Source organism: Pinus tabuliformis, chromosome 1_1 (genome assembly GCF_031772625.1).
Source record: "Pinus tabuliformis cultivar Carrire ecotype Pingquan chromosome 1_1, CPIR1, whole genome shotgun sequence".
Taxonomy (NCBI): domain Eukaryota; kingdom Viridiplantae; phylum Streptophyta; class Pinopsida; order Pinales; family Pinaceae; genus Pinus; species Pinus tabuliformis.
The window spans coordinates 200,849,584-200,860,559 of NC_142297.1; positions in this window are offsets into that span (position 1 = coordinate 200,849,584).

Sequence of the window (10,976 nt, forward strand, 5' to 3'; positions counted from 1 at the left end):
CAGCTAAGCAGACCCCGTTTACCGACTAGTGTACCATTCTGAATCATTGCTCAAGTATATAGAATGGTTATGGCCGGTACCATCATAGATTAAGGGGCTTCTATGAGTATCCTTTCCTCAACTGCTTGGAAAGTGCTTGGTTCACCATCGCTTTTGCCTGAGATGAGAAATCTAACAGGCTTTGACAAAGGAACCAATCGACCGTTAGGGATCCTTCCCAATGTGCCCATAACATTGAGAGGGAAAACCATTCACATGAACGTAATGGTAGTCCAAGGACCCCTGGATTATAATATACTCCTTGGACGAGACTATATTTATTGCATGGGAGCCATTGTATCATCACTCTTTAGAGTAATGTGCTTTCCGCACGAAGGAAGAGTGGTCAAGCTCGTAGACCAGCTTTCATTCCCCGGTTCACGCATAGCAAATAGTCATATACCATCCCTGAATGGTCTTTTCACGCAAGGAATGTCTCATCAATCCCCAGTCCGTCCACCTGATGAGCGTGAGTAATTCGGGGGACATGACTGAAACCCAGGGGGCATGCACCCTGGTCTGCTTCGGCAGGAAAACTTCAGGTATAGCATAGGTTTCCGCGAGAGGTATATGACTAGTCTGACACTCCCGTCCGAAATTGGAAAAGGGGGTTGGACTGGAACAAGATTCCCTTGTCAAAGTTATGTGAGTGGAGGCGTCTGCACCATTCACCTTTGTCTATTTCGGTAGACATCGCCGAGGAAGTGTTTTGTTTGTGGTACAAATAGAACAATCTTTGGTAACCTGAAAGAGGTAGGCCTTTTTGGCAAAACAAATGTTTTGTCTGTGAAATTGCGGGGTAACATTGAAACTCTATGCCTCTATACCTGGGGGCATGCAAACCTTTTGGCATGCAAGCGAAGTGTGACCATTTATTTTTTAAATTTGTAGGTCCTCTAACCCTTTAAACTCGTAGGATTGGTCATTTCCTAGCTTGCATAAAGAAAGGATGAGGGGAAAAACTTTAAAAATTGTCGTTTTTATATATGAGACATCCTTATTATACAACTGGATTAATCGAGCAGTTTTAATGTGGACTTCATGCTCGTTAAAAAATAAACATAAGCAATGAGCAAATGTTTCCCCCAACGTTTAAGCTCAATAAAAAATGAACCAATTTCCAGTAAATAACCATCGTGAATGTAGTACTTCAGCCTTTAAAGCCTTGGTCATGTTCTCATCTTCACCTCCACTCTGTATTGGCTGATCATTCACCTCCATTTGATTGTTTACCCCTTTTGAGGGACAGCTGCGAAGAGTGATCCTATTAGCCATCCTTGTAACACTGCCGTGATTGGGAAATTCCAAGCCTTACATGGAATCAGCTGCTACCCAAATTTATCACTCGTTCCTCAAAGACAAGTCTCCTTTAAGCTCTTTTCAACTAATTCGTAAAATATGAAAAGATTTCCGAGCCATTGGCCTCTCCAGCTCGTTAAATGGACCGGAAGTGCTATCCCTCCTTTAGATTTTAATCTTTTTGGACCTGAGGGATCATTACACAAAAGGATCGAGCGCTTGTTTTGTTCGACTCGTTAAAAGTATCGAAAATTCATCCCTTTTGTATTGTTTTATACTTTTTCGGACTTAAGGGATTAGATGACGAAAAATGATTTTTGGAGTTTTCTTTACGTCCCTTTTCAGACCCTCTAAAATTGAAAAGGACCAAGTTATCTTTGTCGTTAAACTCGTTAAAACCTAATAGCAACAAACTTGTCCATAGCAGACAAGAACGAGTTTCACTATCGCTAGGCTCGTTAAAACATAGCGATGGGTTTTCCCGAAGGGAAAATTATAGAACAAGCATATGTTATCCTCCTCAATCTTGACAAAAATAAAGAGGCATTGTTTAGCAATGAGTAGGGAAAAATTGGGAAGAAAACTTGAAGAAACTTTGTTGGTAGCAAGTCTCTCTTGAACATGACACTTTCACTCCGCATCCAAGTCGGGTTGGGTTGTTTCATTCACCGGTCACATCAAAATGGTCACATCACACCATCCAAATTTGGGGTTAATGCTACCAATCCATCATGTCAGTGTCGCCGGTATGTTCAAGAGAAGTCACTCAGAGAATTCACCTGTGTCTCACCCGCTGCAATACATTTACACTCCATTCTTTCATGACCGCCACCCTGAACCTTATATCACCATACCGTTTTCACCTCCATTAAAATCATTTGCTCCGTTCCGTGTCATTGATGTGGGATTCATTAAGGCCCTCCTATGATGGATTGCTTCTTGTCGACATCATCTCATTATCCAAGAAGTCGATCTAGGAACACCCCTTTCAATGCTTTGAAACTTGCATGCCTCAATGGCAAGTTTCTCACTTCTGGCGACAGGTTTACATCAATGGCCTTCGACCGAAAGATTTTGTGTGGTGTTCGACACCAAGTCCCTTATTCAGACCACGTGAATTGTACTATAGTACCTTGAGGGTCATTATCATTATCGGTGATTCCTCTCGCGCCTGTTAACAACTTACATCATTGGCCAATAATCAGGCGATGTATTTCCATGTTCGACTCCAGAACATCTCTCACATGGATTGACTTGTACTTTGAGTGAAGATCGAACGAGATTGAAGACCTCAGATCTAGTTTCATCCATTCGGGCTGCGATATATATTCAGGAAAATAAAGACATCAAATGTACATCATTGCTGCACAGATAATCATCCAATCTATGGGATGATGACTCCTCCAGAATCATCAGTCTACACTCAGACAATTGTCTGTCCTATGTACATGAAAATGAATTTATAAAGCTGAGCATGGGAATGCCCGCCTCAGCTAGATCATGAAAATATTATGAAGATAATGTATTGTATTGTATCTTATTACAGGTCTCCTCCCAGCTTGAAAGAACTTTGGATCCTCATGATAAAGCATTTCACCCGACATCAAAAAAGATTAACGACCTCATGCTTTAGGGGGCAACTATTATAGACATTTTTGGGCACTGCAACCCCAAGCATAAAATGTCCATAAACCAAGGGCTCCTAAGTCCCTAAAAGTGTTGTTCCAACCCCTAAAGGAACAAGGTCAACTGATTACAGCTTCTCCCAGAATTTCTCCATGAAAAACTACTCATAACTGGTCAAAACTGGATCATTTCACCTGCTCCATAGGCAAAGTGCATTGCATCTCACCTAAGTACACTCAGTGGGTGCGTTGCATTTCAAAAAGCCCTTCTATGGGGTGTGATGGGCGAGAAGAGACAAATGGCAATGTCAATCCGTGAGGTGGAGAAGCATGGAATCTTCCAGAAACTTCTCCTATGACACTTGCTTCTCTGAATTCGACCAAGGATGAGTAGGAGATCATTAATCTCCAAGTGGAAGCAAGAAATATCAGAGGGAAGACACTAAATAAATCACAAGCTAATTCATCTCCCTTACAGACATCTATATATGGATCCCTCATCCCAGAGATCCAGGGGGCTGGAATTTTTCATCTGGTAAGGAATTGCTGTTGGTTTCTTGAGGCAACATCATAGTGTTGGGTGATCTAAGCTTTGCATGAGGTGAATAAGGGCTTATTTGCTGAGAGGATGATGCTAGGTTAGAACAATTGGTTGTAACTCTCTTGGCTCTTTCTTGATTATCAATAAAGCTATTCAACTTTTCCTCCATACTCTTGTGTCATTTATGTTTCATGCATTTGTATGGTAAATTTACATATGATCCTAGATTGTTTATGATAGTAGATCTATGTTCTTGTATAGTGTTATGCTACTTTAATTCTACAAGTACTCTATGAAGCTGGGTATATGAGAAAGCAAGTAACAAAGGACTATCAGAAGAGAGAGGAATCGAGCAAGGAGCCAAGCGCAAGATAGAGGTTGGTCTCCTTTATTCTTCTCTCATCTATCTTTCATAAAGGAAAACAAAAGTAGTTTTACTTTGTTTGTTTCTAAGGTAGCTACCCACCTTAGTGGGATTAGCAGTTCTGCATAGACACTTTTCCCTGTAACACTGTATATGAAAGATCTGTAGCATTCTATGAATCTGCGGCTCTGTTGCATGCGGTATCTGTTTATGAGGGTGTATTTTCTCTGTCTTTGAACATTGGAGCTTTACCCTTTTTCCTCATAGCTTCCTGCAGTTCACAAGTGAGGAGAGAGTAATGATAATAAAAATTGACAGGAAAGCTTTAAATGCTACGGATATGCAAAAACACGCCACCTGACGTGAACTGGATCTTCGAACAACACAAAACCATATTTTATTAACAACTGGCATATAATTCATTAATTATCATTAAACCACGTAACCAATTCTTGGTTTATGGAAAACTTTTTCTTGAATATTGAGCTGGGAAAATCTACGATGGAATGTTTCTGCAGTTTGCATCGCAATATCGCATTTCGCAGTATCGCATTATCGCAATTTCATCGTGTTGTGCTATCGCAAGGTTGGTTGATCGTGCTATCGCAAAATCGCAGATCGTAGTATCGCAAGATCACGGATCGCAGATCGCAGTATCGCAAGATCACGGATCGCAGTATCGTTATAATCGTTATGTGTCTTTCCTGCAATTTTGCGATATGCGATATGCAATATAACGGAAATTTTTTAAGGTTTTCCAACGTGAGTTTTTCTTAATGCATGCGATGCCATGGAGTTCGCGTCGCAATCTCGTAGTTTATCATTTTTACTCATAAGAAAATGCCCTATCATTCTTTGCGCGATGCGATGTTTCTTAAGGAGTAACATGTATGAGCACTAATTGATTTTTTGAATTTTTTGACTAAGGGTCCCCACTTACATAGTGTTATTGCTATTACTAAATAAGGAGGGGGGTTGTTGGTGGCCACAACACCATGACAATCATTTCTTCAAACACATAGTGAACATGTAATCTACATGTCATGAATACATATCTGAACATAAGGGTATGAAACTTATCTTAGAATCACTAAGAAGGTATAATTCCCTCTCATAACAACTGCAATAACATTTTTTAGCTCATGCATTCATTAACCATTCATCAAATAATCAAAGCATATGAAGAGCGATAGCTAGAACCTATTGTGGAACCATGCTTATAACCAACATATAACCAGAATAATAACCATGATAGAACAACCATAAAAGCCACATAATAACAAGTACAAGTACTCATGCAATGCAATAGGAAAAGAGCTCTTATTAACATATGGAAAAACCAACCAAGTCAAGGACATCCACGTACCACTCTACCATAGATTGATTTGAACCAAATATTTCTTTTAGTCATTCACCCTCGTTCCATATTCCAAGCATGAATACGAGAACTCAAGACATAAACAACCAAGGCTTCCCGAAGATTAAACCACCTCCACCCTCAAGCTACCGTGATCCCGCCAAAACTGGTCAAGAGATCAAAATGCCCAAAACAAGCTTCAATTCCTTAGAGTTTCCTCACCAATACCCTGAGGAATTTTCCTATCTCCACCCACCTGTTGAGGGCTTCCTGGATATTAAACCACCTCCACCCCCAACCCTTAGGAATTTTCCTGAGACCACCTCACCAAGTTCCAAAACCTTTCGGAAATCCAAAGCTCAACCAAACAAAAGAATCCCATCACACGATGGCTATACAAAAATGGAAAGGCAAGGCTAGAACCACTGTTATACCTAGAAAAATCCATGCGAATGACAAGAAGAGAACCAGATACACAAATACACATACCATGCATTCACAAACTAGCTAAGAAATCATACATCCAACATGTTACTTGTAAGTCTTCTCGCTAAAGCTTCTTGATCCAACCTTCCTTGTTTTTCCTTTTCTTTCTTTGTCCTTTCATTGCCTTCCTTTGCCTACTTTCTCCAATTCTAGAGTGCTCCAAGAATTCTCTAAGTGTGCAATAGTATGAGAGAATAGAAAGAGTTCCAAAATTGAACTCACAAAAGGTTAAACCAGAAAAAGTTGTGAATTGATCCTCATAAGCCTTTTTATCATTGAGGCATCTATTTTCTTCAATTTCCTTTATTTTTCCTCCAGGTTTCCTCTCATGCAAATTTATGACCCTTCATCTCCCTTTAATCCTATTTTCCTTTATTTTCATAAATAAATGTCAATTAATGCCTCTTTGCATTTTCCAATTTCTTTAACCATAAATAAACCAAAAGTGACACCCAATAGGATGTTTTTCCCAACATTCATGTTGGAATACGTGTCCCATGACCTTGGTCTTATTTTTCTTTTATAAACTTTATTACATGAACTTTTAACCCGAGGTTGTTACAAACCCCTCCCCCTTAGGGGAACACCGTCCTCGGTGTTCTATGACACCTATGACTAGACAAACTGCTGAAACCAGAACATACTACCTATGGAGCATTATAACTTAGCTCGATGCAGTATCTACTATGAACAACCTACTAAAAAGCAAAACAAACATGTCAAACATGACAACATGATGACCATACTGCTTATTGTGTTAGAAAATTATATATTACAGAGCAATGGAACACATAAAACATTGCAAAAATATAAACACAGAAAACACACAAAACAAGAGAGACACAGATATACGTGGTTCACCCAGTTTGGGCTACGTCCACCCCGAATAGCCAGTCCTTCCTTTCTATTATCCAGCAAAATGAAGAGACACAACCTACAGCAAATCGGCTGTAATATCCTCTGTTTTCTCTCACAGTCTCACCTCTCTGTTTCTCGCTCACAGAATACACATCTATCACACAACCTCAAATACAATACCCTAATACAAAGAGAGGGGTCGCCTTCCAGGGAAAAAAACCCTAAACTAAACATAAGTTCTACCGTCAGATCATCCGCTTAATGAACGACCCAGATTGACTAGAAATTACTATACTTTTACTAGGCAATTTTACAGATGTTTTTAGCTTCGGGGGCGCTGCCCCCCCTGGACCCCCCCTGCAGCGAATATTTTATGGGCGGTGTTGCCACCCCCATTTCGAACTGGGGTCCTATGTGGCGATACCTTTGAATATAGAAGATAATCAAGCTCCACACCCAACAATCTCCCACTTGGAGACTGATTGTATTAACTCCACCGCTGCTCCATTTGCTGGACAATGACTCCTCTTTGGACCTGGTTGTTTCTCATCTTCATCGTCATCCTTGAAGACCAACTGAAACTGAGCATATTCTCAGTTTCTCCCTGGTTACAACTTTTGTTAGCATATCTGCAGGATTCTGGCTAGTGTGTATCTTTTCCAGCTTCAACTCTCCATCTTCCAACACTGATCGTATGAAATGGTACTTGAGCTGTTTGTGTTTAGTCCTGGAATGAAATGCTGAGTTCTTTGCAAGATAAATGGCACTTTGTCTATCACTGTATAACGTGCCCATATCATGCTCCTTACCCAATTCACCCATAAACCTTTGTAACCAAATCATTTCTTTACTAGCCTCTATAGCAGCAACATACTCTGCTTCTATTGTTGAAAGTGAAACAACACTTTAGATTTTTGAAACCCAACTGACAGCTATTCCTCCAACAGTAAATACATATCCTGTAGTGTTCCTCCTGTTATCTCTGTCACCTGCCATATCTGCATCAACATATCCTTGTAGGCAGATGTTTGAACCACCAAAGCATAATGCTTGATTTGTGGTACCTTTCAAATATCTGAGAATCCATTTCACTACCATCCAATATTCCTTTCATGGATTGTTCATGTACCTGCTTACAACTCCCACTGCATGTGCAATATCAAGCCTTGTGCAGACCATTGCATACATTAAGCTTCCAACTGCTGATGCATATGGAACTTTAGACATATAATCCATGTCTTCTTGGGTCTTTGGGCACATTTCCTTGCTAAGTTTGAAATGGCCAGCAAAAGGTGTACTAACTGGCTTTGCATTGTGCATGTTAAATCTTTTCAACACCTTTTGTATGTACTCATTCTGAGACAATGTTAATTTACGATTTTTTCTGTCTCTAGTTATTCTCATACCAAGGATTTGTTTTGCAGCTCCCAAATCCTTCATTGCAAATGAATTTGCCAATTTTCTTTTGAGCACATTTATTTCCTTCATGTTAGATCTTGCAACAAGCATGTCATCTACATACAATAACAGTATAATATAGCTGCCATCATTTTGCTTTTTCAAATAAACACAATGATCAGAGTGACATATAGTATAACCTTGTTCAGACATAAACTTGTCAAATTTTAGATACCACTGCCTTGGAGCCTGTTTTAAGCCATACAAGCTCTTCTTCAACCTGCACACTAGCTTCTCCTTCCCTTTCACCTCATATCCTTGTGGCTGCTGCATATATATCTCTTCCTCCAAATCCCCATGGAGAAAGGTTGTCTTTACATCTAACTGCTCAAGATGCAAATCTTCAGCTGCTACAAGACTTAAAATAGTTTTGATTGAAGTCATTTTAGCAACAGGAGAAAATATTTCATTAAAATCAATACCTTTCTTCTGTGCAAACCCCTTCACCACAAGTCTAGCTTTATACCTCTGTTTTCCTCCATCTTCTTCCTTCAGCCTGTAAACCCATTTATTCTTCAATGTAGTTTTTCCTACAGGCAACCTGACTAAATCCCAAGTCTGGTTATGCATTAAGGAGTCCATCTCTTCTTCCATGGCTACCTCCCACTTCTTCCTTCTTTCAACCTGCATAGCTTCTTCATAACATTTGGGTTCACCGGAATCAATCAATAATAAATAATATAATGAAGGAGAGTATTGTTCAGGGGGTCTACTTATCCTGGTAGATCTTCTAACACCACTTTCAGGTGTTTGGGGTGCCTGTTGTTGTTGTGGTGGTTGTTGTTGTTGTGGTTGTTGATTATTATTATTTTCAGGCACCTTTACTTTTTCAGTGATTTCATCAAGAACTGCATATTCCTTGTTTTCCTTTTCCTATTTCTTTTCCTACAACTGATTCTTATACAAGACCTTTTCATTGAATATTACATCTCTGCTCCTAATGATTTTGTGATTTTCGTAATCATATAAGCGATAACCAAAATCATTAACACCATATCCAATAAAGGTACATTTCTTTGACTTTTCCTCAAGCTTTGTTCTATTTTCTTTATCAATATGGACAAAGGCCTCACAACCAAAAGGCTTTAAAATAGAGTAGTTTACCTTTTTATCTATCCATGCTTCCTCTGGAACACCACCATCCAAGGAACTTGAAGGCCCTCTGTTTATTAGATAAACAGGAGTATCTACAGCATCTGTCCAAAACTGTAAAGGCAATCCTGCATGCAATCTCATGCACCTTGCACGCTCCATGATTGTTCTATTCATCCTTTCTGACACACCATTTTCTTGTGGTGTTCTTGGAACTGTCTTCTCTCTGTGAATTCCATGCTCTGAACAGTACCTATCAAACTCTTTGCTGCAATATTCACCTCCATTGTCTGATCTAAGACACTTCAATTTCTTTCCTGTCTCAATCTCAACCAAAGCTTTCCATTTCTTGAAAGTATCAAATACATCAAATTTATTCTTAATACAATAAATCCAAGTTTTTCTAGTTGCATCATCAATAAAAGTAACATAATAATGAGAGCCACCAAGAGATGATACCTGAGCAGGTCCCCATACATCTGTATGCACAAGCTCTAATTTTTCGTTCTTCTTTTCTTTCCCAACTCTGAGAAATCTGACTCTCTTCTGTTTTCCATAAATGCAGTTCTCACAGAAGTCCAAATCAACATTCTTCAAACCCAGCAACAAATTCCTTGAGTGAAGAATCTTCATCCCCTTTTCACTCATGTGTCCGAGCCTATGATGCCATAATGCTGCATCTGCTCCTTTGGAAGTTAAAGCATTAACAGAGTTAGAAATACCATTGCATAAATACAATGTACCAACCTTTTCACCTTTTTCTATTACCAGGGCTCCTTTAGTGACCTTCCAAGCTTTATCTGTGAAAGTTGTCACACAACCTTCACCGCCTAACTGCCCTGTTGAAATCAGATTTTTCTTTAGATCTGGAACATGCCTTACCTCCTTTAATAGCCATTGGTTTCCATTCTGTTGTTTTACAAGAACCTTACCCATTCCAGTGATTTTACAGGGTTTATCATCACCCAGACGAACTTGTCCAAAATCTCCTTGAACATAGTCATGAAAGTATTTCTTATTAGGTGTGGCATGGAATGAAGCCCCTGAATCTACCACCCAGGAATCATTAATATTTTTGAAAGAAAGAATCAAAGCATCTTGTAACACCTCACCTACCACATTTGCTTCATGATTGTTTTCTTGTTGTGCATCTCCTTCTTTTCCCTTCCGAGATCTACAGTCTTTCTTTAGGTGTCCTTTCTTTCCACATTTCCAGCACACTATCCCCGATCTGGACTTGGATCTGCCTTTCCTTGATTTACTGCGATATCCTGAGCTCTTTCCTCTTTCCATTTTTCTTCCTCTAGACTCTGCACTCAAAGCATTTCCCGATGTCTCACCGGAGCTTTTCCGTCGCATTTCCTCGCTAAGGATAGCACCGACAACATCATCAAACTTTAAAGTACTAGATCCAGAAACGCAGTTACTAATGGCCATTACCAAACCATTCCAACTGTCTGGTAACGAGCACAAGAATAACAGAGCTCTAACTTCATCATCAAAGTTTACCCCTACAGAACTTAACTGACTTGTAACTGTATTAAAATCATTTAAATGGTTTGCAACAGATCCACCTTCCGACATATTCATATTAAATAACCATTTCATAAGAAATACCTTGTTTGAGGCCGAGGGTTTTCATATAGTTTCGACAACGTCTGCATCAAACCCTCTGTCGTGGTTTCCTTCGAAATGTTAAAGGCGAATGATGCAGCAAGGCATAATCGTATTGTTCTGAGTGCCTTTCTATCGAGAAGGTTCCATTCTTTGTCTTTCATACCCGTCGCATCTTTTTTTTCCCACCCAATGGTAGGTATAGATCTTTCTGATACAGATAATCTTCCATCTGCATCTTCC